At 47.5% G+C, this 26,773-nt stretch overlaps 1 protein-coding gene across 2 annotated transcripts in view; it reads left to right on the top strand.

Annotated features, from left to right (window-relative positions):
- Nucleotides 1-26,773, top strand: part of PIKFYVE (phosphoinositide kinase, FYVE-type zinc finger containing) — a 603,254-nt gene that overhangs the window by 479,422 nt on the left and 97,059 nt on the right. The gene's annotated exons all lie outside the window — the stretch shown is intronic.

The following is a 26,773-nucleotide window of genomic DNA, read 5'->3' as shown; positions in this document are numbered from 1 at the left end:
TAATCTCCCGTTGCCTCTCTGGCGTGGCACGTGGTACAGGAAGTATTTCCGAAAATACCACCTTGGAGGTCCTTGCTTTAAGCTTACAGCCTAATTCCCTGAAATCATCTTTAAGGACCTTCCACCTACCTCTAACTTTGTCATTTGTGCCAATGTGCACCATGACCGCTGGATCCTCACCAGCCCCTCCCAGTAATCTGTCAACCCGATCAGCGATGTGTCGGACTCGAGCGCCAGGTAGGCAGCACACCGTTCGACGATCCCTGTCTTTGTGACAGATTGCCCTATCTGTTCCCCTAATAATTGAGTCTCCCACTACCAGAACCTGTCTGGCCTGCCCTGCTCTCCTATTTCCCCCCTTACTGGAGAAGACACTCCTCCGGCTTTCAGAGGACATGCCTTGCTGCAGCTGTGCTACTCCTGCACTAACACTCCCCTCATCTGCCAACTTTGCAAACTTATTGGGGTGTGCCAGATCAGGACTAGCCTCCCTGGTGCTCTTCCCTCTACCCCGCCTTCTAACTGTCACCCTGCTAGCTGCTTCATTGTCCTGCAGCTCCAACCTAGCATCCCCCCCCTCATCTATCCCATTGAGCGTCTGCTCAGTGAGCAGAAGACTCCTTTCCATATTGTCTATGGATCTCAGTGTTGCCAGCTGCACATTTAGATCCAGTATCTGGGCTTCCAAATGCACAACGTGCTCACATCTTGCACAGCAGTATGCACCCTCGACCGGCTGTTCAAGGACTGCATACATGCGGCAAGACGTGCACTGGATGGCATTGGCAATAGTGGAGCACATCCTAATGGGGATTGCACCAGACAATAAGATAAGCAAAAATAAATGAAAAAAAAAGAAAAAAAAAGTATTACTATAACAGCAATTCAGTAAGACCTCCCTTGGAAACTCTCTGAATCTAAAGTCACTGAATTTCAAGTCACACACTTACCACAGTTCGCACTTACGCTCAGGTCACACTCAGCTCGTTCACACTCGCTCAGGAAGAAGATTTAAAAGAGTTTTTTTTTTTTTTTTTCCCCTTTCACCAGCACACCACCTTGCTGCTCAATGCACTTCCAAAAGGAGTTGAGCCCCAACCAGCTGCCCCTTATAAACCCTTAATTACTGTATGAACTCCCACCCTTAATTAACCCCTTGTGAATATAGTTACACCTCAAGATTTAAATGCAATATAGTTTACCCTTAAAAACACAGATAGTAAAAGAAGAGATTAACCCTGAAGAGAGAAAATATAGGTTAAACAAGCCCCCAAAGCCCCCCAAAAATTGAACAGGTAGAAAGCACTCAGCAACCTACAATTCAGCAACTCACACAGGTATTTGTTATAGGTTTTCCAAATACCTCTTCACTGAATTTCAAGTCACACACTTACCACAGTTCGCACTTATGCTCAGGTCACACTCAGCTCGTTCACACTCGCTCAGGAAGAAGATTTAAGAGTTTTTTTTTGTTTTTTTTTCCCCTTTCACCAGCACACCACCTTGCTGCTCGATGCACTTCCAAAAAAGATGGTGCCTGCACCGTCTTAAACAGAGTACCTCAGGTATGAGCTGGAGCGAGTGGAGGGCCCTGGGCAGAGTTTTCGGAGAAGGCTGGGGCGGAGGAACAGCTATTTGGATAGCCCGCACACGCTTCCCCCATTCCCTCACCCCCCCCTTCCCTCCGCTCCTCTAACCTGGTTCCGGGTATTGACGCGGTCCGGGAGAAGTGGAAGGAGCTGCAGCCGGATGGCCGAGGTAGCGGTCTGCCGGCGTGCCAAGCGGGCGGACCGGCTCTTATTTAGCCCGCGGCTTCGGCCCGGGCCGTGGGCGGAAGTGCCGCCCTGGGCGCATGTCATTTCCGGTGCCGCCCCCGTCACCAGCCATGCATGGGGAGGCGGCCGGCCGGGGTAGCGGTCGGGCGGACCGTTTCTAAATTTAGCCCACGGCTTCGGCCTGGGCCGCGGGCGGAAGCGCCACCCTGGGCGCACGTCATTTCCGGCGCCGCCCCCATTACCAGCCGAGCATGGGGAGGCGGGCGGTCGGGCGGACTGTTTCTAAATTTAGCCCGCGGCTTCGGCCTGGGCCGTGGGCGGAAGCGCCGCCCTGCGCGTGACGTCCTTTCCGGCACCGCCCCCCATCTCCAGGGCGGGCGCCGGATTAAATTGAGGCCCCGGCGGCAAGGCAGGGTAGGCCGCGATAACAGAGGAATCGCAGCCTACCAGGAGTGAGGCAGGCGAACTGAAGCAAGGGGAGAGACGCGCAGGAGCGGGTAAGTGCAACCCCGTCCCGGAGCCACACTAGGGCACTACAGGGTTACCCTCCTCCTACCCCCCCCAAACCTTTAAGGGATTTTTTGTGTGCGGGCCGACGCCAGCAATATGTCTGGCAAAGGAAAAACGCACACGTTCCTTTATGCCGCATGCGTTTCCTGTGGGGTTATGTTCCCACGAGCGCAGACTATTAAGTTATGTGAAGCCTGCAACTCCGAATGCGCCCAGGAGCCCTCCCCCGCAACAGAGCCCAGGGGTCTGGATCCCCCAGAATGGGCGTTATCACTCTCTCGGTCCATGGTTTCGCTCACGAAGGCGATTGAGACCCTTCAGGCCCCGGATAGGGGTAGAGACGACGGCTCGCCTGTTTGGGAGGGGTCATCCACCTCACAAGAGCCTCCGGCCTGCAGGGGCCGCACACTCTCTAGGCAGACGCACAGGAAAAGAGCCCATACTGCGTCTCCAGGCCCCTCCGGTGCCTCTGCATCCGTGAGTGCGGCATCTTGCTCACCGTCACCATTTTCTGGGAGCGAGCAGAGTTCAGGTGATGACTGGGAAGAATCCTTGGACTTGGATACCCCAGGGTACCGGGAGACGGTAGACAGTCTTATTGAAGCAGTCAATCAGACTCTGGGGATAGACGATGATGTCTCCCTAACTGCAGATCATAAGGTATCCTTTAAGAAGACCAGGAGACCACATAGAGTGTTTAGCACTCATCCTGAGTTCGAGGATATAGTGCAGCGGCATAGGGAACATCCAGACAAATGTTTTTCAGGACAAAAAACGCTGGAAACGAGATATCCGTTCGCATCGGAACTTTGTAAAAATTGGGCGGAATCTCCAGTAGTGGATCCCCCAGTATCACGCCTGGCTTCAAGGTCCTTGTTGTCAGTACCTAGCGGTTCTTCCATTAAGGACCCCATGGATCGACTCATAGAAGGTTTAGCTTGCTCAGTGTATGAGGCATCGGGATCAGCGCTCTTTCCTTCTTTTGCGGCAACGTGGGTAGCCAAAGCCATGATGTCATGGTCAGATTCTTTAAACAAGGTCCTACAGGATAGAGATTTGCTGACGGAAGTGGCTGAGATAGCAAGTCAGATCGCGATGGCGGGTGACTATTTAATTAATGCATCCTTGGATGCGGCTAATGGCGCGGCTCTAGCGGCAGCAAATGCAATCGCCATTAGGAGAGCCTTGTGGTTAAGGTTATGGCGGGCTGATTCTATTTCTAAGAAGTCTTTGACTTCCCTGCCTTTTCAGGGTAATTGGCTATTTGGGGAGAAATTAGACAAGCTCATTTCAGATGCTACAGGGGGAAAAAGCAGCTTCCTTCCACAGCAAAAGACTAGGCCGCCTTTTCGTCAACCTCAGGCGTGCTTTTGAGCATTTCGCACCCCCGGGTGGATGGCAGCGGCCAGTACCTCCGCCCCAGCTCGCTATAGCCAAGACAAGGACCGTCAGGTCACGTTTAGAACCAACCCGCTGGGTAGGATGCGGGGCCGCCCGCCCAGATCAAGAGGGGCCAGGTCCCAGAAGCCCGCAGCTAAATGACTCGCGGCATCTAGTACCCGAGGACAGCAGTGTAGGCGGACGTATGTGTAGGTTCTGCCGCGTCTGGGTCGCAGTGGCGCGCGACGCATGGGTGGCAGAATTAGTGTGTTCCGGGTACAAAATAGAGTTTGTCAAAGATCCGCCAAGACGATTTTTTCTTTCCCGGCTTCCCAAAACGGAATCCCGGGCAGAGGCATTGCTAGGGGCCATCGAGGTGTTGCAGCGCAATGGGGTCATTGTCCCTGTACCAGATTGCGAGAAGACCCAAGGATTTTATTCCAGTCTGTTCGCAGTCCCCAAGACGGACGGAACAGTAAGGCTGGTTCTGGACTTAAAGCTCCTGAACAGGTTCATCAGGGTCAGGTGTTTTCGCATGGAATCTCTCCGGTCAGTCATATCGTCCATGGAGCACGGAGAATATTTGGCCTCGATCGATGTCCAGGATGCCTTACCTGCACATCCCTATTTTTCCCCCGCATCAAAGGTTCCTTCGGTTTGCAATCGATGGCCGGCATTTTCAATTTGTGGCCCTACCTTTCGGGTTGGCCACGGCCCCCAGGATATTCACGAAAGTGATGGCGGTCGTCATGGCCGTTCTACATTCTCTGGGCATAGTGGTTTTGCCGTACTTAGACGACCTCTTAGTAAAGGGGCCGTCCTTTCAGGCATGCGAGGAGAATGTCAGCATCACACTGGATACCCTATCTCGCCTAGGATGGTTGATCAACGGGAAGCTTTACCCCAGCTCAGAGGATTCTATTCCTGGGGATGATTTTCGACACTTCCAGAGGGTTGGTAATTCTCCCTCAGGACAAGCCTCGGGCGCTCCGGCAGGGAGTCCGAAGTCTTCAACAACCGGGCCCCTCACACTATCCGGTTCGGGATGAGGGTTCTAGGAAGGATGGTGGCGGCGATGGAAGCAATTCCATTTGCTCAATTTCATCTCCATCCCCTGCAGCATGCTCTCTTAGCGGCTTGGGACGGGAGTCCGTTCTCCCTCGATCATCAGTGCAGGTTGCCCTCTCAGGTTCGACGGGCGCTTCAATGGTGGACACGTGACTCCTCTCTTCGTCAGGGGAAGCCCTTTCCCCCAGATCATTGGTTGGTGATCACGACCGATGCGAGTCTTTTCGGCTGGGGGGCAATCTTCCGGCATCACACGGCCCAGGGGCAATGGGCGCCTCAGGAGGCTCGTCTTCCGATCAACCTGTTGGAGATTCGAGCGGTGCGGTTGGCGCTGCAGCGTTTTCAGCACTTGCTAGCAGGACGCCCGGTCCGGGTCCAGTCAGACAACGCCACGGCAGTGGCGTACGTGAATCACCAGGGAGGCACTCGCAGCAGGGCAACCATGTGCGAGATAGAGCATGTGCTCCGTTGGGCCGAGAGGCACCACTCGGTAATCTCAGCAGTTCACATACCAGGTGTGGAAAATTGGGCAGCAGATTTCCTAAGCCGGCAGGGCGTCGTGGCCGGGGAATGGTCCCTTCACCCCGAGGTCTTCCAGCAGATTTGCCAACGGCGGGGGGACCCCAGATGTGGATCTGATGGCGTCCAGGAAGAACGCCAAGGTGGGCACGTTTGTCGCTCGGTCCCAGGACCCGCGAGCAATCGCGGTGGATGCGTTGGTCCTACCGTGGAGCCAGTTTCACCTCCCATACCTGTTTCCCCCACTGCCGCTTCTCCCAAGGGTCATCAGAAAGATCAAGACAGAGGGGGTCCCGGCAATTCTGCTGGCCCCGGACTGGCCCCGTCGAGTATGGTACGCGGATCTAGTGCAGCTCCTCGCAGACGTGCCTTGGCGTCTACCGGAACGGCCAGACTTACTGTCTCAGGGGCCGATCTGCCATCCGAACTTAGTGGCCCTGGCTTTGACGGCATGGCCGTTGAATCTTGGATTCTGACCCAGGCGGGATTTGGGCGTGAAGTGGTTGCGACAATGGTTAGCGCCCGGAAGCCGGCCTCGGCGAGAATTTATCATAACACTTGGAAGGTTTTCTTTCATTGGTGTCGAGAACACGGGGTTGCGCCATTATCCTTTTCAGTCCCCAACATCCTGGCTTTTCTGCAGTCCGGCCTAGACGCAGGGTTGGCGCCGAGTTCCCTTAGGAGGCAGATATCTGCCTTGTCTGTCCTTTTTCAGCGAAAGATCGCTACCAATATGCAGGTCAGGACGTTCATTCAGGGGGTCTCTCATTTGGTGCCCCCCTATAGAGCACCCATAGACACCTGGGACCTTAACCTGGTCCTGGGTGTCCTACAGGAAGCCCCGTTTGAACCGTTACAGGAAATTTCATTGTCATATCTCTCCAGGAAGGTTGTATTCTTGGTAGCCATAACTTCCATTAGGCGGGTCTCGGAGTTAGGAGCATCATCTTGCAGAGCTCCTTTTCTGACTTTTTTTAAGGATAAAGTAGTCCTTAGACCACCGCCGCCTTTTCTGCCGAAGGTCGTGTCCTCTTTGCATATTAATGAGGACATTGTTCGGCCTTCGTTTTGTCCAGCGCCAGTACACAGAGTGGAAAGGGCGCTCTACTCTTTAGATCTGGTATGAGCTCTCAGGAGGTACGTGTCAAGGACAGCACCTTTTCGCCAGACGGACTCGTTGTTTGTGATTCCCAAAGGGCGCAGGAAGGGTCTCGCAGCCTCACGGTCAACCATAGCCAGATGGATTCGCCTAACTATTCAGGAGGCTTACCGTATTAGAGGCGCACCGATTCCAACAGGGATAGGGGCGCACTCTACTCGGGCAGTGGGCGCCTCTTGGGCGCTTCGGCACCAGGCTTCAGCAGAGCAGGTATGCAAAGCAGCAACCTGGTCCAGCCTGCACACTTTTTGTAAGCATTACAATGTGCATATTAAGGCCTCGTCGGATGCGAGCCTGGGTAGGAAAATTCTCCAAGCAGCAGTGGCACACATTTAGATAGGAGGGCATGCGGCTTAGATCGGTGAGTTGTCCTCCCACCCAGGGACTGCTTTAGGACGTCCCACAGTCTCTGTGTACCTCCAATGAGACGAAGGAGAAACATGGATTTTTGTGAGTACTCACCGTAAAATCCATTTCTCCGAGACGCTCATTGGGGGACACAGCACCCACCCTGATAGCCAGTTGGCTCTTGTTTATTTAATTAGTATAGTTCCTTATTTAATGTAGGGTGGTCCTTTTTCAGACATATGATTTTCTGCGTTAAGGCTAATTTATGGATGTTCTCCTACTGCTTTTGCACTAAACTGGTTTCCGCCCGCTATCGGGGCAAGGGTGTATGCGGCGGAGGAGGAGCTAACTTGTTTTTTGTATGCCTAGTGTCAGCCTCCAGACGGCAGTAGCATACACCCACAGTCTCTGTGTCCCTCAATGAGTGTCTCAGAGAAAAGGATTTTACGGTGAGTACTCACAAAAATCCATGTATTTATGATATTTTTATCTCGTTAAATTGAGGACTAAAATGTAGACAAACATATGGTTTATTATTGTTATTTTGTTTAGTCATATTAATTTTTGGCTCTAACAGATCTTTTCTATTTTTTTTATGCTATAAAAAAGCTCTTTTTAGAGACCAATCTGGGTATTCCCGTTTTTTTCAGTTTGTTATGAAGTTTACCTCAGATTTTAGGGAATTGTCATCAGAGGAATTTCTCTTTAGTCTAATATGTTACTCCACTGGGATTGATTTTGACATGTTTTGGGTGACTACTCCGTGCATGCAAGATTGTAGTACCTCTCACTGGATTATGATGCGTTTTACTGGCTATGTATTGCTCTTCAACACCAGATAAATCCAAATCCAAAAAATCTATAGAGTTTTTATGCTGTTTAAATGTAAAATGTATGTTATAGTCATTGGTATTGATATAATCAATGAAACCCGATATGACAAACACAGCACGCCCCATATAATAGGGGGTCTGCAATACCAGACCAAGTGATCAAAAAAGAGTTATCAACAGAATAAATATAATAGTATTCCCAATAAGCCATGGTTAAGTTTGTTAATGTTGGTGAGTATTTGGCTCCCATTGGGACTCCTGCTTTCTGCAAATAAATTACATCATCAAAAGAAAAGATATTATGTTTGAGCAAATAAAAAACTGCTCTCAATTAAAAATTAAATAAGCTCTTCTGAATAATGACTGTAGTTTATGAGAAAAAATTCCAATGCTATCATGGCCAATTTGGGAGGGATACACGTATAGAGCAATATAACATGAACGCAAAGCCATGAATAATTTTCTTTCCGTGTTGTAGAGGAGAGAGCTTCCAGCACGTCTCTAGAGTCCTTTAGACGACCTGGTAATTTGCAGACCAGGGACTGTAAAAGAGAGTCAGCCCATACATACAGGCCCCATTTCTTAATAGTCTATTGCCCCCTCTAACATCAATGACAGCCTGAAGTCTTTTGTGGTAGTTGTGGATGAGGTTCTTTATTTTGTGGTAGTTGTGGATGAGGTTCTTTATTTTCTCAGATGTTAAAGCTGCCCATTCTTCTTGGCAAAAAGCCTCCAGTTCCTGTAAATTCCTGGGCTGTATAGCATGAACTGCGCCCTTGAGATCTCCCCAGAGTGGCTCAATGATATTGAAGTCAGGAGACTAAAGGGGGTTTTACACTAAGCAATATCGCTAGCAATATCGCTAAAACGTCACTGGTTTTGTGACGTTATAGCGATATTGCTAGCGATATCGCTATGTGTGATACTTACCAGCGACTGGCTCCCCCGCTGTCCATCGCTGATCGCGCGAGAATGTCCGGCTCCATTTCTCGTCGTCTGCTTCCTGCTGGGCTTCCTGCTGTGACGTCCAGCGACGTGTGGAAGCGGGCGGGAGGACGCAGGATCGCTGTGTGTGAATGGTAAGTATCGTGCGCTGCGTCGCTGCTGCATCGCTGTGAGATCTTTCTGTATGAAAGCTCACTAGCGATCATTTAGCGATGCACCAGCGATCCTGACTGGGTCGGATCGCTGGTTGGATCGCTGGTGCATCGCTAAATGTAAAGGGGCCTTTAGATGGCCACTCTAGAATCTTCACTTTGTTCTGCTGTAGCCAATGATGGGTCGACTTGGCTTTGTGTTTTGGATCATTGTCATGTTGGAACATCCAAGTACATCCCATATGCAGCTTTCAGGCTCCAGTATTTGCTGATAACGTGCTGCATTCATATTTATTTCAACTTTGACCAAGTTTCCTGTGCCTTTGCAGCTCACACAGCCCCAACACATCAGTAATCCACCTCCATGCTTTACAATAAGAATGGTGTTCCTTTCTTCATAGGCCTTGTTGACCTCTCTCCAAATGTAACGTTTATGGTTGTGGTAAGAAAGTTCAATTGTGGTCTCATCACTCCAAATGACTTTGTTCCAGAAGTTTTGAGGCTTGTGCTTGTGCTGTTTTTGTGTATTGTAGGTGAAATACTTTGTGGCATTTGTGCAGTAATGGCTTTCTTCTGGCGACTCGACCATGCAGCCCATTTTTCTTCAAGTGCCTCCTTATCACCTTCCTGACATTTGATGTACTATCCCTTCCATGTGCCCTGGGTCTTAATACCCATGGACGGGATAGTACGTCATAGCAATCACCTGTGCTCACGGGGGAGCGCAGTTGATCGCGGCCGGGTGTCAGCTGATTATCACAGCTGACACCCGGCACTATGTGCCAGGAGCGGTAACGGACCGCTCCTGGCACATTAACCCCCAACACACTGCGATCAAACATGATCGGAGTGTTCCGGGGGCATAGGGAAGCATCGGGCAGGAAGGGGGCTCCCTGCATACTTCTCTGAGACCCTCAGAACAACGAGATGTGATCGCGTTGTTCCGAAGGCCTCCTCTCTGCAGGCCCCCCAGATCCAAGATGGCCACGGGGGCCTTCTGGGTCCTGCAGGGAGGTGACTTGTTGGTGCCTGCTGAGAGCAGGCACTGAGAAGCCCTCCTACACTGCCTGTCAGATAGCTGATCTGACACAGTGCTGTGCAGTGTCAGATCAGCCATCTGACTTTGCATAGTAATGTCCCACCCTAGGACAATGTAAGAAAAAAAAAAAAAAATTAACATGTGTAAAAGTAATTTTAAAAAAATTCCTAAATAAAGAAAAAAAAAAGAATTCCCCAATAAATTCATTTCTTTATGTAAATAAAAAAAAACAATAAAAGTACACATATTTAGCATCGCCGCGTCCATAACGACCCGCCCTATAAAACTGTCCCACTAGTTAACCCCTTTAGTAACCCCTTAAAAAAATAAAATAAATAAGGCAAAAAACAATGCTTTATCATCATACCGCCGAAAAAAAAGTACAATAACATGCGATCAAAAGGACGGATATAAATAAACATGGTACCGCTGAAAACGTTACCTTGTCCTGCAAAAAACAAGCCGCTATACATCGTCATGAGCGAAAAAATAAAAAATGTATAGCTCGTAGAATAAAGCGATGCAAAAATAATAATAATAGAGTTCAAGTCCTCTTTCTCTCTCTGAAGAGGCAATTTGCATATTACATTTCCTAGAGGAGCATTGCATGGCGAATAAGCCTCCAGAGCTGGTATGTCACTCTCCACAAGGAGAAACCTTACTCCTTAGACCTCAGTCCAGAGCCTCTCACCTACCTGAATCAGTTCTCATACTTTGTACTGACGAGGGCCAATAGCCCGAAACACCGTGTCTGCAAATTGAGATTCTGATTTGGCTTTTATCCTAAGTCATATTATAAGACTCGTTAAAGGGTTGATTGTGACTTGTAGGATCGCTACTACCAACAGGTGGCGCTGTAGAGTTCCTCTTTCTCTCTGAAGAGGCAATTTGCATATTTTTTATATAACATTTTTTAATGTATAAAAGCGCCAAAAAATATAAATGAGGTATCCCTGTAATGGTACTGACCCAAAGAATAAAGCCGCTTTATCCATTTTACCACACGCGGAACGGTATAAACGCACCCCCGAAAAATTCATGAATTTCTGGTTTTTGTTCATTCTGCTTCTCAAAAATTGTAATAAAAAGCAATAAAAAAATTTCATGTGCTCAAAAATGGTACCAATAAAAACATCAACTCTCGTCCTGCAAAAAATAAGACCTCATATGACTCAGTAGGCCCAAATATGGAAAAATTATAGCTCTCAAAATGTGGTGATGCAAAAACTGTTTTTTGCAATAAAAAGCATCATTTAGCGTGTGACAGCTGCCAAACATAAAAACCCAATATAAATAGTAAATCAAACCCCCCTTTATCACCCCCTTAGTTAGGGAAAAATAATAAAATTAAAATAAGTATTTATTTCCATTTTCCCATTAGGGTTAGGATTAGAGCTAGGGTTAGAGTTAGAATTGCGGGGTTTCCACTGTTTAGGCAGATCAGGGCCTCTCCAAATGCGACATAGCATCTAATCTCAATTCCAGCCAATTTTGCATTGAAAAAAGTCAAATGGCGCTCCTCTCTTCTGAGCTCTGCTATGCGCAAAACAGTGATTTACCCCCACATGTGGGGTATCAGCCTACTCAGGACAAATTGCACAATTACTTTTGGGGTCCAGTTTCTCCTGTTACCCTTGGAAAAATAAAATAAATTAGACCTGAAATAATTTTTTTGTGAAAAAAAAGTTAAATGTTCATTTTTCTTAAAACATACCAAAAATTCCTGTGAAGCACCTGAAGAGTTAATAAATTTCTTGAATGTGGTTTTGAGCACCTTGAGGGGTGCAGTTTTTAGAATGGTGTCACTTTTGGGTATTTTCTATCATATAGACCCCCTCAAAGTGACTTCAAATGTGATGTGGTCCCCCCAACAAAATGGTGTTGTAAAAATAAGAAATCGTTGGTTAAATTTTAACCCTTATAATTTCCAAACAAAAAAAATTTTGGTTCCAAAATTGTGCTGATGTAAATTAGACATGTGGGAAATGTTACTTATTGAGTATTTTGTGTACCATATCTCTGTGATTTTGAGGGCATGAAAATTCAAAGTTGAAAAATTGTGAAATTTTCAAAACTTTCGCAAATTTTCGTTTTTTCACAAATAAACGCAAGTCATATCAAAGAAATTTTACCACTAACATGAAGTACAATATGTCACGAGAAAACAATGTCAGAATCACCAGGATCCATGGAAGCATTCCAGAGTTGTTACCTCATAAAGGGACAGTGGTCTGAACTGTAAAAATTGGCTCTGCCATTAACGTGCAAACCACCCTTGGGGGTAAAGGGGTTATTGTGCATCTTGAAACAGCCACACAGCTAGTTTTCAGAGAGTCCAGTATTTCAGCTGATGTTATTTGTGGATTTTCCTTTGCATCCCAAACAATTTTCCTGGCAGTTGTGGATGCAGGTTTTGTTTCTACAGAGCCTCTAATTTTCCATTTGTTAATCACAGTTTGAACATTTCTGATTGTCATTATCAATTCCTTGGGTATCTTTTTGTATCCCTTTCCTGTTTTATACAGTTCAACTACCTTTTCCCATAGATCCGTTGACAATGCTTTTCCATTTCCCATTACTCGCAATCCAGAAACGTCAGTGGCTGGATGAAAGATGCAAGAGTCTGAGTTTCTGGGATCCAGACAATCAGCTTTTAGGCACATACACTGATTACAAACAAACAGGTCACAGGTGAGGATGTTACCTTTAGTAGCCATTCAAACCCATTTGTGTCAACTTCTGTGAATGTTGTGTGATAAAACACTCCGGGATCGCCTTTGCTGGGGTCAAAGGTAATGTGCGTTTAGCATGAAACTCAGGCACACAAGCCGGGGTCCGGGTATAACAGACACTGGGTCAGGTTTACTAAAGGTGAAAGCAATGCATAAACGAAATAAAACATAAAACAAATCCTCGCCTGTCCGGCACTAACTAAACAAGATCCGACCTAACTACTAACTGATGGGCTTCTCCCATCCAGCCAAGCCACAGTTACAGTGGGCACTGCTTCCACTCACGTGAGTCTCTCACACAGACAGACTCTGTGTCCCCAGGCTGAGACACTCACACAACCACCTGGCATCCTTTTATATCCACCTCCCATTATTCATTAGTAACCAGGTGCGATACTGACCAGACTAGGCCACATAGGAAAGGTATCTGGGCGAGATATACCTGCCCTCATCCACTATTCCCACATGATTCTCACATATACCCCCCCCCCCCCCCTGCTCAGACCACTCCGGTCGAGCAATGACACCCGCCAAACAGTGCACTCGGGACAGGGCATCTGCATTCCCCGTCTGTACCCCTGGGCGGTGCTCCACCGTAAAAGTGTAGGCCTGCAGGGCAAGGAACCCCCGGGTCACCCAGCTATTCCATTCCTTGTGCAAGTGCATCCACTTGAGAAGGGCATGGTCAGTGATCAGCCTGAACTTTCGGCCCACCAGGTAATAATTGAGGGCCTCTAGAGCCCACTTAATGGCTAGGCACTCTTTTTCTACAACTGCATACTTTTGCTCATGTTTATTCAGCTTCCTGCTGAGATAGAGGACTGGGTGTTCCACTCCGTCCCTCACTTGTGACAGTACAGCCCCGATACCGGTATCAGAGGCATCCGTTTGTACCACAAACTCGCTGCGGAAGTCCGGAGTCACCAGTACGGATTGAGAGCAAAGTGCCTGTTTTAGGCTATGGAAGGCTTCTTCAGCCGCTAAATTCCATTTAATCATGACGGAGTCTTTCCCTTTGGTAAGATCCGTCAGGGGGTAGCGATGGCTGCAAAATTGGGTATGAACCAGCGATAATAGCCGGCGATCCCCAGAAAGGCTTGCACCTGCTTCTTGTTGACAGGTTGCGGCCAGTCCTGAACCGCTTGAATCTTATCGACCTGGGGTATAACAATACCCCTCCCAATTACATACCCCAAATAACGGGCTTCTTCTAGCCCGATCTGACATTTCTTGGGGTTCGCGGTTAGACCTGCCTCCCACAGGTCGTCAATCACAGCTTGTACTTTCTGGAGATGAGTCTCCCAGTCCAAGCTGTAAATGACAATGTCATCCAAATAGGCCGAAGCGTACTGCCTATGTGGCCTCAGGACTCGATCCATCAGTCTCTGGAAGGTCGCCGGCGCTCCGTGCAGTCCAAACGGCATATACACATACTGAAATAAACCTTCCGGCGTAGCAAATGCCGTCTTTTCTCTGGCCGCCTCCGCCAAAGGGATCTGCCAATACCCCTTTGTTAGGTCTAGGGTCGTAATATACCAGGCTTTTCCTAACCGATCTGTTAACTCGTCGACCCGTGGCATAGGGTAGGCATCACATTTTGAGACCGCATTGTTTCCTGAAGTCATTGCAGAACCGGATGGTGCCGTACGGTTTAGTAATTGGCACAATCGGGCTGGACCAAGCACTGTGCGATTCCTCAATGACTCCTAACTCTAACATTGCCTTCACTTCTCGGGAAACGGCTTCACGGCGCGCTTCCGGGATTCGGTAGGGTTTTACGTGAACTGTGACACCAGGTTCCGTTACGATGTCATGTTTCATTAGCGTAGTCTGCCCGGGTTTTTCTGAGAAAAACTTTTGTTTGTGAAGTAGAAACTGCTTGACCTCTGTCTTTTGCCGCTCCGAGAGAGTCTCTGCAACCCGTACCTCCGGTACGGTATGCGAGCAGACGGGCCGGTCCAGCTCCGCTGACATGGCAGACCGATCTTTCCAGGGTTTTATCAGATTTACATGATAAATCTGTTGAGATTTCCGTTTACCTGCCTGGTATACTTTGTAGTTTACTTCACCAACTCTTTCCTTAATCTCAAAGGGGCCCTGCCACTTTGCCAGGAACTTACTGTCCACCGTGGGGACCAGGATCAACACCCTATCTCCGGGAGCAAACGTACGGATCTTGGCGCCCCTATCATAGATTCTTTTTTGGGCTCCTTGAGCCTGCATCATGTGTTCTTTGACAATAGGCATAACAGCCGCAATACGGTCCTGCATTTGTGTTACGTGATCTATCACCGTTTTAAACGGAGTGACCTGACCCTCCCAGGTTTCTTTTGCGACGTCTAACAGTCCGCGAGGACGTCGGGCGTACAATAACTCGAAAGGCGAGAATCCCGTGGAAGACTGGGGTACTTCCCTGATGGCAAAAAGCAAATACGGAAGTAAATAGTCCCAGTTCTTCCCATCTTTGTCTATCACCTTTCTCAGCATCTGCTTGAGTTTTAGTGAACCGTTCAACCAACCCGTCTGTTTGAGGGTGATACACGGTGTACGTAACGGTTCGATTTGTAACAACCGGCAGAGCTCCTTCATTACCCTGGACATAAAGGGGGTCCCCTGGTCGGTGAGTATCTGTTTTGGTATACCGACCCGACTAAACACATGCACCAGTTCCTTGGCAGTCGTCTTGGTGGCCGTGTTACGCAAAGGGATGGCCTCTGAGTAACGAGTGGCATAATCCAAGATGACCAGGATATGTTGGTGTCCACGTGCAGACCGTGGAAGGGGCCCAACTAAATCCATCCCATTCCTCTCAAACGGGACTTCAATAATAGGTAGGGGTACGAAAGGGCTACAGAACCGGGGCTTAGGTGCAGAGGCTTGGCAGTCAGGACAAGACTCACAATATACGCGAAAATCGTGATGCATGCCTGGCCAAACAAAACAGTGTAACATCCTTTCGGTGGTTTTCTGGACTCCCAGGTGACCTCCCATCACATGTCCGTGGGCCAGGTCCAGCACTTGCCGCCGGTAGGGTTTTGGCACGACTAACAGTTGCACTGTGTCTTCCCCCTTTTTCTCTATCTGATATAGTAAATCATTCTCCAGGACCATGTAAGGATATGCCAGCCTAGAGCCAGGTTCTACAGGTACCCCATTTATCACTTTTACATTTGTCCTAGCCTGAGAAAGGGTAGGATCCTTTATTTGCTCGCTTTGGAAGTCATCTTTCTGGACTTCCAAATCCGGCAAACGGGGAGGTGGACGGCTGTCGGACTCCTCCTCTTCCCTGGTCTCCTCCGTATCACCCGCCAAGACTGAAAACGGGAACTGCAGGTTCTTTCCCGCAGACTCTCCCCCGAGTCTTCCTGGGGGACCTCCTCCAGGGGTTCGGGTCCCACACGCGCCCTGGGAGAAGAGTCACATACCCTGCTACCCTGGGGCATCAACCGATTCTTCCACAACTGCCAGAAGTGGGGAAAATCCCGGCCCAAGATAACATCATGCAATAACGCAGGGACGAGTCCCACTTTATGTTGCACAGACCCATAGGAAGTAGTAATGCATATGACTGTGGTGAGGTACGAACAGGTGTCTCCATGCACACACGTTACAGAAAATTTGTCTGATGGTCCAGTCGGGGCTGACACCAGACTGGCCTTCACCAGAGTCACCACACTTCCCGTGTCTAACAATGCCACCACATTTTTGCCATCAACAGTTAAATCACACAAGTGTTTTTCCACATCCTTTTGACCGGCATTCACACTCACTACCCGTGCAACCATAGACATGCGGTTTTTAGAGTCTGTGACGTCGCACTGCATGGGTTCAGCATTGACCGGACAGTTCGCAGCAGTGTGGCCCATCTCTTGGCAGCAGAAACACCTAACGGGCCCCTTACTTAGACCATAGTTCGTTACTCTCGGCCTTGCAGTGCGGGCAGTCCTGTTTTCCTCCCCCACTGTCTTAGGGATTTTTCCTTCTCCCCTACTCACTTGAACAGTCTTACCGGTTCCACGTGGAGATGATGAAGAACGAGGTGGGGTAGCGTCGTCTCGGAGTCCTTCCACCACGGAGTAACGTTCAACAAGATCCAGTTGATCTGCCGTCGTAGGATTTCCATGGCTTACCCACTTCCTCAGGGCTGGCGGTAGAGCTCTCAGGTACTTGTCCATGACGACTCTCTGGATTATCTCTGGTGCTGTCAGCACCTCGGGTTGTAGCCACTTCTTTGTCACGTGGATCAGGTCGAACATCTGTGACCGCGGTGGTTTATCCGGTTGATAAGTCCATTGATGCACTCTCTGTGCACGGACAGCGGTCGTCACTCCCAGCCAGGCCAAGATCTCGGCTTTCAGTTTGTCAAAGTCCTGCGCGGCTTCAGGTTCTAAGTCATAATAAGCATTTTGGGCCTCACCGGAAAGAAACGGGGCAATCAGGCCGGCCCATCGTGCTTTCGGCCATTTTTCTCGCACCGCTGTCCGTTCAAACGTGGTCAGGTATGCCTCGACTTCATCTTCGGTCGTCATCTTCTGCCAGTACCGACTCACGTGAATCACTCTCGACTCGGTTTCCAGGTTAACCTCAGGTAAGCTTGCCAGGTGCTGCGCCACCTGCTGGAGAAGCGAAAGATCGGTAGCTGTCATGTCCACCAACTCCTTCAGCTGGGCCATCATCACCCGATTAGCTTCTTGCTGGACGGCGGTGGACTGTACCAGCGCTTTCACCACGTCCTCCATGCTCATGCTTCCAACGTGATGCCCGCGTTCTCCACCACAATGTGATAAAACACTCCGGGATCGGCTTTGCTGGGGTCAAAGGTCACGTGCGTTTAGCATGAAACTCAGGCGCACAAGCCGGGGTCCGGGTATAACTGACACTGGGTCAGGTTTATTAAAGATGAAAGCAATGCATAAACGAAATAAAACATAAAACAAATCCTTGCCTGTCCGGCACGAACTAAACAAGATCCGGCCTAACTACTAACTGGTGGGCTTCTCCCAACCAGCCAAGCCACAGTTACAGTGGGCACTGCTTCCACTCACGTGAGTCTCTCACACAGACAGACTCTCTGTGTCCCCAGGCTGATACACTCACACAACAACCTGGCATCCTTTTATATCCGCCTCCCATTATTCATTAGTAACCAGGTGCGATACTGACCAGACTAGGCCACATAGGAAAGGTATCTGGGCGAGATATACCTGCCCTCATCCACTATTCCCACATGATTCTCACAGTTGTCAGGCCAAAATCACCATGGTATGTGAACTTTTGATCAGGGTTCATTTGGATGTTTTGGGTTGTCATTATGATTTAAAAAGCGAAAGCACAGTAGTTTAACAATAAATGGCTTCGCTAACCACTATCCATGAGTGGAGAAAAAGTTTTGGTGTTATTCAGATTCTCTGAAAAAAGGCCAAGAAAGCAAAAATTCTGCCAGTGTATGTAAACTTTTAAGCACAGGTGTATGCACATTAAATATTTCAAAGACTAGTCTAGCAATGCTTTTACATGACTATTCCGTTCCTTTGTTACTGAGGAATCAGGACTTAGATTAATATACAAATGAGCCTGAAGTGCTTTGTGCTACCTAAACCTTGTGTCACTCCAGTACTATTCCCTGACCAACAACATGTTCTCCTGCTTGACTGATAGCTTGTTGTTTATGTGACTTCAAGCAAAGGAAGTTTCGGTCAAGCAGGAAAAGGCAGTGCTGGACAGGGAAAAGAACTGGAGCAATAGGTTTGGGAAGTGCTTCCACACACTGAAAGCACTTCAGCCTCATTTGCATGTTCATTCAGATGCTGATATTTCAGTACCAGAGAAACTGATTGGTTATGTAAGGGTATTAGTGGACTTGTCTTTTTTTTAAAAAGCTACATGTACATATAAATAATTTTGAGGAGTGAAATCTTGCGGACAGATTCATTTTAAATGTGCAGTCGTCAACGAGTCTTAGCTAACTTTGTTTGCTTCTTTTAGCGGCAAATTCTAGTGGTAGAACACCGCTTGCACATGCCCTGTAGGGAGCAGTCTGAGCTTCTGAGCCCACTCTGTACACCTGCCCCCACATCATGATATACTAGAACGACATATTGCCAGAGGGTGGAGAGATAATTTGCACCAGATACAGCTAGCGTTACCGGAGCCTGTATTTTGCTACTGGAGTATGGCCCAGTGTAGCAACACAGCATTTTGTCATCTGTGCATCTGGCTAATATGTATATTGGGGATACAGTCATATGTTAACGTTTGGGCACCCCTATTAATGTTATCCTTTTTTCTTTATAACAATTTTGGTTTTTGCAACAGCTATTTCAGTTTCATATATCTAATAACTGATGGACTCAGTTATATTTCTGGATTCAAATGAGGTTTATTGTACTAACAGAAAATGTGCAATCTGCATTTAAACAAAATTTGACCAGTGCAAAAGTATGGGCACCCTTATCATTTTCTTGATTTGAACACTCCTAACTACTTTTTACTGACTTCCTGAAGCACTAAATTGGTTTTGTAACCTCATTGCGCTTTGAACTTCATAGCCAGGTGTATCAAATCATGAGAAAAGGTATTTAAGGTGGCCACTTGCAAGTAGTTCTCCTATTTGATTCTCCTATGAAGAGTGGCATCATGGGCTCCTCAAAACTCTCAAATGATCTGAAAACAAAGATTATTCAACATAGCTTTTCAGGGAAAGGATACAAAAAGTTGTCTCAGAGATTTAACCTGTCAGTTTCCACTGTGAGGAACATAGTAAGGAAATGGAAGAACACAGGTACAGTTCTTGTTAAGCCCAGAAGTGGCAGGCCAAGAAAAATATCAGAAAGGCAGAGAAGATGAATGCTGAGAACAGTCAAGGGCAATCCACAGACCACCTCTAAAGACCTGCAGCATCATCTTGCTGCAGATGGTGTCACTGTGCATCGGTCAACAATACAGCGCACTTTGCACAAGGAGAAGCTGTATGGGAGAGTGATGCGAAAGAAGCCGTTTCTGCAAGCACGCCACAAACAGAGTCGCCTGAGGTATGCAAAAGCACATTTGGACAAGCTAGTTACATTTTGCAAGGAGGTCCTGTGGACTGATGAAACAAAGATTGAGTTGTTTGGTCATACAAAAAGGCATTATGCATGGAGGCAAAAAACACAGCATTCCAAGAAAAACACTTGCTACCCACAGTAAAATTTGGTGGAGGTTCCATCATGCTTTGGGGCTGTGTGGCCAATGCCGGCACGGGGAATCTTGTTAAAGTTGAGGGTCGCATGGATTCAACTCAGTATCAGCAGATTCTTGACAATAATGTGCAAGAATCAGTGACGAAGTTGAAGTTACGCAGGGGATGGATATTTCAGCAAGACAATGATCCAAAACACCACTCCAAATCTACTCAGGCATTCATGCAGAGGAACAATTATAATGTTCTGGAATGGCCATCCCAGTCCCCAGACCTGAATATCATTGAACATCTGTGGGATGATTTGAAGCGGGCTGTCCATGCTCGGCGACCATCAAACTTAACTGAACTGTAATTGTTTTGTAAACAGGAATGGTCACAAATACCTTCATCCAGGATCCAGGAACTCATTAATAGCTACAGGAAGCGACTAGAGGCTGTTATTTTTGCAAAAGGAGGATCTACGAAATATTAATATCACTTTTATGTTGAGGTGCCCATACTTTTGCACCGGTCAAATTTTGTTTAAATGCAGATTGCATTGGGATGAAACTGAATGGGAGGAGAGACAGATTAGATATTAGAAAAAACTTTTTGACAGAGTGATCAATGAGTGGAACAGGCTGCCACGAGAAGTGGTGAGTTCTCCTTCAATGGAAGTCTTCAAACAGAGGCTGGACAGACATCTGACTGGAATGATTTAGCGAATCCTGCTTTGAGCAGGGGGTTGGACCAGATGGCCCAGGAGGTCCCTTCCAACTCCATTATTCTATGATTTTCAGTTAGTACAATAAACCTCATTTGAATCCAGAAATATAACTGAGTCCATCAGTTATTAGATATATGAAACTGAAATAGCTATTGCAAAAACCAAAATTGTTAGAAAGAAAAAAGTTTAACATTAATAGGGGTGCCCAAACTTTAACATATGACTGTATGTAGTAAATGCTGCGCATGGAACGTCCTGAAGTGTTGAAGCTTTTTCGACATTTGTGGTCAGGAGTAATTAAACATTTTGGGTTAGAAATTCCTTGCCTTTTTGCCTCCTGCTGCATTGTGAGGATGAGCCGCACGTTTTAATTGCAGCAGCGCTCAATCTATATGATCTGATCTGTGTTGAATTTTCACTATCTTGTCTACAATTTTGCAGTTTTAAGACAGCCAGATTTGACAATTCTTGAGTCACGCTATGGCATTTTCTGTCACTCGGGAGATTTAAAGAAAGCTGCGTAGTATACAAAATTGATGTGAGGATGAGAGATTTTTCTTCAGGTAGTGTTCACGTAGTTAGGACATTTTGTCAATTATTTATAATGTACAAACATATTCTGCAGCGCTAGAGGCTTGTGACCAATTATATACAATACACAAGAAAAGCAGGTAAGCAACTTTGGTTTTAAAGTGTTTTCAGAATTGCCAGCCTTCACTAATTACTTCTGTGACAGCTGTAAACAGGTGCCAGTTTGCCGAGTACCTCTGTAACTATCTTGTGTCGTGCCTCTGGATATTATTGGCATGGTCCGTACTCTTTGATGTCTGTCTTAGGCAAATATCGAATTCAATAGGTATTGGTTGATATTTTGGCAAAAATACGCAAACCCACAACTCACAGCAAGGGTTTTCGCTGTTTTGTCCTCTTTGCAAAGCCCTACACTAAAATTTTAAACTCGCTGAAAAGATGCTTTTTCCAAAGCGTTTGATACCGTGCCAAACAAGAGGTTGGTACACAAAATCAGAATGCTGGGTTTGGGGGAAAATGTGTGTAAAAGGGTAAGTAACTGGCTTAGTGATAGAAAGCAGAGGGTGGTTATAAATGGTACTAGCTATGAACCCGTTCTACGCCCGGGTGGCTAGCATTTTTATTGGTATATGGTCTCCCATCCTGGTATGTGCTGCACCCCTTCTATCCTGGTATGCATGGCCCCCTCATCCCTATAATAGTATGCAAGGCCTCCTCATCTCTATCCTGGTATGCATGGTACCCCTTCATCCATATTCTGGTATGTATGTTCCCCTCACCCCCCCAGTCTTGGTATGCATGGTCCCCTCACCCCCGAATCCTGATATGCATGGTACCCCCTCATCCCTATCCTGGTATGCATGGTCCCCTCACCCCCCAATCCTGGTATGCATGGTCCCCTCACCACCTATCCTGATATGCATGGTCCCCTCACCACCTATCCTGGTATGCATGGTCCCCTCACCCCCAATCCTGATATGCATGGTCCTCTCACCCCCTATCTTGTTATGCATGGTCCCCTCACCCCCTATCCTGGTATGCATGCTACCTCTCACCCCTATTAAACTGCACACATACAAAAAAAAATTATACTCCACTTTCTTCCCTGTGCTCCAGTGCTGTCCCGTTCTGCCAGAGGCCAGGGGAGGAGTGCGGCGCCAGAGTACGCGCATTCCCATACCTCGCTGTCCGGCTCCATATTGCTTAACACACACTGCAAATGTGTCTTCAGTAAAAATGTCACCAGATAGTGCTATGCGCATGAGCGATTCCGACCGCATTCCTACCCCGGTCTCCGGCGAGAAGAGAAGCACCACAGCAACGCTCCTTCCGGTCAGGTTAGTATGTAAATAAGGTTCTGGAGATCGCAGTATGCATTCAGTGTCTACGCATACCGCAATATCTGTCGCCATACACACTCCTGCATGGTCCTCTCACCCCCCCTATCCTGGTATGCATGGTCCCCTCACTCCCAATCCTGATATGCATGGTACCCCCTCATCCCTAGCCTGGTATGCATGGTCCCCTCACCCCCCAATCCTAGTATGCATGGGCCCCCCTCATCACTATCATAGGATGTATGGTACCCCCTCACCCCCCCAGTCCTGGTATACATGGCACCCCTTACCTCCCAATTTTGGTATGCATGGTCCCTTCACCCCCCAATCCTGGTATGCATGGTCCCCTCACCTTCCAATCCTGTTATGCATGGTCCCCTCACCACCTATCCTGGTATGCATGGTCCTCTCACCCCCTATCCTTGTATGCATGGTCCTCTCACCCCCTCTATCCATGTATGTATGGTCCCTTCACCCCCCTTTCCTGGTATGCATGATCCTCTCACCCCCCTATCCTGGTATGCATGATCCTCTCACCCCCCAATCCTGGTATGCATCCTACCTGTCACCCCTATTAAACTGCACACATACAAAAAAAAATTATACTCCACTTTCTTCCCTGTGCTCCAGCGCTGTCCCGTTCTGCTAGAGGCCGGGGGAGGAGTGCGGCGCCAGAGTACACGCATCCCCATACCTCGCTGTCCGGCTCCATATTGCTGAAGACTCACTGCAAATGGGTCTTCAGTAAAATGGCGCCAGATAGCGCTATGTGCATGCGCGATTCCGACTGCACTCCTGCCCTGGTTTCCGGCGAGAAGAGAAGCGCCACCGCAATGCTCCTCCCGGTCAGGTTACTATGTAAGTATGGCCCCCGGAGATCGCGGTATGCATTCAGTGTCTATGCGTACCGCGATCTCCGGCACCATACACACTCCTCTTACCTGTAACCACTGGATGCTTTCTTCTGTCTGGAGCCAGACTGCTAAGGCGCATCGTGATTGCGCAGACTTGTAGTGTTATATTATAGATAGTCTCTAACTGGGTCACTGTGACCAGTGGGGTACCGCAGGGGTCGGTGTTGGGACCTATTCTGTTCAACATATTTATTAAAGATCTGGTAGAAGGTTTACACAGTAAAATATCGATATTTGCAGATGATACAAAACTATGTAAAGCAGTCAATACAAGAGAAGATAGTGTTCTGCTACAGATGGATCTGAATAAGTTGGAAACTTGGGCCGAAAGGTGGCAGATGCGGTTTAACCATGTTAAATGTAAGGTTATACACATGGGAAGAAGGAATCCGTATCACCATTACACACTGAATGGGAAACCACTTGGTAAATCTGACATGGACAAGGACTTGGGGATCCTAGTTAATGATAAACTTACATGGAGCAACCAGTTTCAGGCAGCGGCTGCCAAGGCAAACAGGATCATGGGGTGCTTTAATAGAGGTCTGGATACACATGATGAGAGCATTATACTGCCTCTGTACAAATTCCTGGTTAGACCGCACATGGAGTACTGTGTACGGTTTTGGGTACCGGTGCTCAGGAAGGATATAATGGATGGAACTAGAGTGAGTACAAAGGAGGGCGACAAAATTAATAAAGGGGATGGGGGAACTACAATACCCAGAGAGATTAGCAAAATTAGGATTATTTAGGCTAGAAAAAAGACAACTGAGGGGTGATCTAATAACCATGTATAAGTATATAAGGGGACAATACAATTATCTCTGAGGATCTGCTTATACCAAGGAAGGTGACTGTCACAAGGGGGCATTCTCTGCGTCTGGAGAAGAGAAGGTTTTTCCACCCACAAAGAAGAGTATTCTTTACTGTTAGGGTTAGTGAGAATCTGGAATTCCTTGCCTGAGGAGGTGGTAATGGTGAACTCAGTTGAGGGGTTCAAGAGAGGCCTGGATGCCTTCCTGGCGCGTAACAATATTGTATCTTCCAGTTATTAGGTTCATTAGTAGGACGTAGATCTGGGGATTTATTCTGCGAAATTTAGGCTGAATTGGATGGACAAATGTCTTTTTTCGGCCTTGTTAACTATGTTACTACGTTACATCAAATCCAAAAACCATCCCAGAAAAAACCTGCCATAATGACTAACTTACCAATACTAGGTCACAGCACTAATGCGCCACCGAATGCAGCTAGTTGTATAAAAAGGGGGATTTAATTTGGCGCTCTTAGTTTCATGGATGCCCGTTAGTGTGTCATTGACTTCAGAGGCAGCGGCACAATTGTGAGAGGCTCAAAAGAATGGAGCTATCCATGGTAGCCATTGTTGTTTTCAGGAATTACAATTGTGTGCCACCTTCCAATTTGCTTACGCCTTGTTTGATGGGTCCTTATAGGTCATCTGCCAGTAGGATTAAGGGTGTGTGTACACGCTGCGGAATGCTCTGCGGATTTGTCCGCACGGATTTAGTAAAATCCGCAGGTAAATCTGCAGGTCAGAAGACCTGCGGTTTGTCTGCGGATTAGCCTGCGGTTTTGCCCTGCGGTTTATCTTCTCTACAATGGAGCAGATGGCATACCGCAGCGGAATCCGCAGAAAGAATTGACATGTCAATTCTTTCTGCGGTTTTGAAACTGCAGCAAATCCGCGCGGAAAATTCCGCACCATCTGCATTCCATTTTCCATTCATTTTAATGGTACTGTACAACGCAGCTGATTCTGCTGCGGTTCCGCAGGGCCAAATCCGCTGCGGATCCGCAGCGTGTGCACATACCCTTACCCTCCTAAGCCACAGTCTATGTAGGCATGTAGTTCATAGGAAACTGAAGAACAGGATACTTTGATATCTGTGATCCGATGTCTTATTCCAGAAAAATCTGTTTTTCTTTTATGTAAATGAACTGTTCAGGAGTATGGACAGTACTCTGATCGGCATTAGAATCTGCCTCCACAGATTACTTTACATAAATTGGAGCATTTCCAGTGAGAGACATGTAATGGCAGCTCTTCTGATCACACTGTGTATGCTCTTGCCTGACACATCTGCAGGTGTCGTCTCAGTGCTTCAGCTTCCATCTCACAAGCAGCCAATGTTGCAATACAGTAGAGCTGGGAGAGCTGCGGCTGCAAAGTTTTTGTAAGGGAGACCGCATTCAGTTCTAGCGTTTTGTGTTCATTACATGTCTCACACTGGTAACGCCTTCTTTCATTTAAAATGAGGTCTCTTATACATCAGTGTCCGGCCCAATGATTTTAACAGCTTGTTTACATATATGAAAAGCGTGGATTTCTCTGGAACAATTTGTTGAATTACAGATATCCTGGTATAATTTTATTTAGCATCCTACGGCCTGCGTTCTTACATAGACTGCTTAAATCTGCGCCAATCCTCTGGAAAGCTCTACCCCAAGAAATTAGGACTATTCACAATTTTCATAGTTTCAGGCTCCCTTAAAACACATTTGTTCAGAGCGGCCAATCACGTTCACTAATCACAGTCATTCTATGTGTAAAGGGGGTTTTACACATAGCGATATCGCTAGCAAAATCGCTAAAGCATCACCGATTTGGTGACGCAGCAGCGATATCGCTAGCGATATGGCCATGTGTGATACTTACCTCCGACCGGCTCCCCCGCTGTCTGTCGCTGATCGCGCAGCTCCATTTCTCGTCAGGCGCTTCCTGCTGGGCTTTCTGCTGGCGCTGACGCGGACGGGAGGACGCCAGGATCGCCGCGTCTGACAGGTAAGTAACGACCGCCGACCGCTGCTATGTCGCTGTGAGATCTGCCTGTGTGGCAGCTCACTAGTGACCATTTAGCGATGCACCAGCGATCCTGACCGGGTCGTATCCTGGTCGGGATCGCTAGTGCATCGCTAAATGTAAAGGGGCCTTAAGTGTGCGTGTGTAGCCATTCACTATCTCCATCCATCCCTCACTCCCTCAAGATGGCTGGACCATCATTGTAAATACACACCTGTACTCTGTATCTTCCCCACCTCATTGTAGATTGTAAGCTCTCATGAGCAGGGTCGTCTTATTTTGCTTTAATTATTGTATTGTTAACGTTGTTACTTATGACTTATGTTTGGAACGGTTAAACTGTAAAGCGCTGCGGAATATGTTGGCGCTATATAAATAAAGATGATTATTAATATTATAAGGCTTGCTCCTAGTGACAGGTTCCCTTTAAAAATAGAAAAGTGCCATTCTTACATTGGAAAACATGGCGTGCACATGGATTAAAGTGAATCTGTCACCAGGTTTTCCCAACTACGGCCATCACGTTAAAGGCCTCTTTTACAGTATTCTAGTAAGCACTATATACAGTAAGGCGTCCTCCATTCTCTCTGCATAGCACAAAAAATACCTTTTATTATCGCCCAATACGATGGTGTCCATTCCAATGAGTGTTGCTAGTCTTGCTTCGTCGCCTCCTCTCGTTGCTATTGACATCATCCACATAGTTCCCTCAGTCACGCTCCTGCACAGGCGTGCTTCTCTATGCCCTGCCGAGTGCAGAGCAAAATACTGTAATGTGCATGCATCGGGAGAGGCCAAAGAGCGCCAATGACAAGAAG

Source organism: Dendrobates tinctorius, unplaced genomic scaffold, assembly GCF_039654945.1.
Source record: "Dendrobates tinctorius isolate UK_male_01 unplaced genomic scaffold, ASM3965494v1 ptg000254l, whole genome shotgun sequence".
NCBI classification, from domain to species: domain Eukaryota; kingdom Metazoa; phylum Chordata; class Amphibia; order Anura; family Dendrobatidae; genus Dendrobates; species Dendrobates tinctorius.
This window is presented reverse-complemented; position numbering and strand designations above follow the sequence as displayed.